The sequence below is a fragment of the Oryzias melastigma genome, linkage group LG20 (assembly GCF_002922805.2).
Source record: "Oryzias melastigma strain HK-1 linkage group LG20, ASM292280v2, whole genome shotgun sequence".
NCBI lineage: Eukaryota > Metazoa > Chordata > Actinopteri > Beloniformes > Adrianichthyidae > Oryzias > Oryzias melastigma.
In genome coordinates this window covers 23,861,185-23,863,001 of record NC_050531.1, presented here as the reverse complement: position 1 = coordinate 23,863,001, position 1,817 = coordinate 23,861,185, and the positions used below count along the sequence as shown (strand labels likewise).

Genomic DNA, 1,817 nt, shown 5'->3' with positions numbered 1-1,817 from the left:
GGGCTGGCATGGAGTGTGCACTGAACCTGCCCTCTTTGAGGGCTTGGTTCCCCCCTCTGTTCGCCTAACCTAGGGGTCTGCAATCTGTGGCTCTAAAGCCACATGTGGCTCTTTTAGCCCTCCATTCTGGCTCTTTGTTAAAAAATGTTTTTGCTATTGAAAGTAGCTGTAAAGTAAGTAGTAAAGTAAAAACAAATAAAAAGAGAAGTAATCAATCACTCTGTGAGGCTCCTGACCATGGTCGCTGTAATGCTCCGACAAACAGTTCGTCTTTAACAAAGTTAGACTGAAACCTTTTGACAGATTTTTTAAAATCAAGTGGTGGTCAGTAGGTACAACTAGAATTCCTATTTTTCAACCAATTCAAAGATTTTAAGTGAAACACATTGTTAGAAAAATATGGTAAAAGTCACTCAATTTCTATTTTTTTTGTAATTACTGGCTGAGATGCACCCCAAAAGGTAAAATAAACTTTTTTTCCTCTTTTAAATCACTGCTGACATCAAATTTCCTATTACTACATTTTCTGCATTGAGATGTTGAGGATGTCTTTAATTTTGAAAGGATTTCATGTCAAAAATTATAAACAGTTTAATATTTTTGAAAAAAAAAAAAACTATTTTCTCTTTATGTTTATGTATTATCTATGCCAAAAATCAATATTTCATTTATAGTTACCGGGGCTGCACGGTGGCGCAGTTGTTAGCGCTCTTGCCTCACAGCGAGAAGGCCCCGGTTCGAATCCCGGCTGGGACCTTTCTGTGTGGAGTTTGCATGTTCTCCCCGTGCATGCGTGGGTTTTCACCGGGGACTCCGGCTTCCTCCCACCGTCCAAAAACATGCTTCATAGGTTAATTGGAGACTCTAAATTGCCCCTAGGTGTGATTGTGAGAGTGAATGTGTGTGTGCTTGAGGCCCTGAGACAGACTAGCGACCTGTCCAGGGTGTAGCCCGCCTTCGCCCATCAGCAGCCGGGTTAGGCTCCGGCACCCCCGCGACCCCGAAAGGGACAAAGCGGTCAGGAAGATGGATGGATGGATTTATAGTTACCATATTACAACAATTAAATATTAGTGCAAAGCAGTGTCTTATTTTTCTAAGCGTGATTTAAGACTTTGTGGCTCCTACCAGGTTGTAGTCGGTGAGAAACCATCTCTTTAAATGCTGACCTAACCCATGGAATCCTGCTCACTCCAAACACCTCGACTGAGCAGGGCCAGCCACACCACGCCCTCCATCACACCCCAGTAACCAGCTCAATTTAACTCCTCCAAAAGGCTGGCCCCTCTACAAGTGTGGGGTAATAGGTGGGCTGCAACCACCCTGGCTCCCAGACAAAGACTACATTGGAGAATCCTGAGTAACTGCTAAAGAGCACAGACCAGAGCTCCACATTCAGGAGGCTATCTCTAGCCAGTGGAGAGGCTCATTGAGTCAGTTTTTGGAATATCTGAATATTGACACTGCAAATGCAGGAGGACAGTGTTCCCCAAGGACCGGGGTTGGCAAACTGGATTAAATAACAGCCTGTTCTCATTACTTACAACTCTCATGAAAAAGCAGAATTTATGGAAATGAATCCTGAAGCAAAACTGGACCTAATTGTTAATACATTTATTTAAGGTGTCATGAAGAAGTCATTCTGCAGCTTTTGATCACAAAGATAAACAAAAACTATCAGTTGAGATGTTCATGATTGGACTATTTCTAAGGTCATAGGAAGCTGCAGAGGTTAATGGAGCGTAACTTAACGAACACCTGTTTGAGCTGGAATTTATAGAAGATAGGACACAACTAGACGATATACAGTATTCTGC

General features: G+C 42.6%; 1 protein-coding gene across 1 annotated transcript in view; it reads left to right on the top strand.

The window, feature by feature from the left end:
- chodl (chondrolectin) overlaps positions 1-1,817 on the top strand; it is a 10,034-nt gene that overhangs the window by 6,611 nt on the left and 1,606 nt on the right. The gene's annotated exons all lie outside the window — the stretch shown is intronic.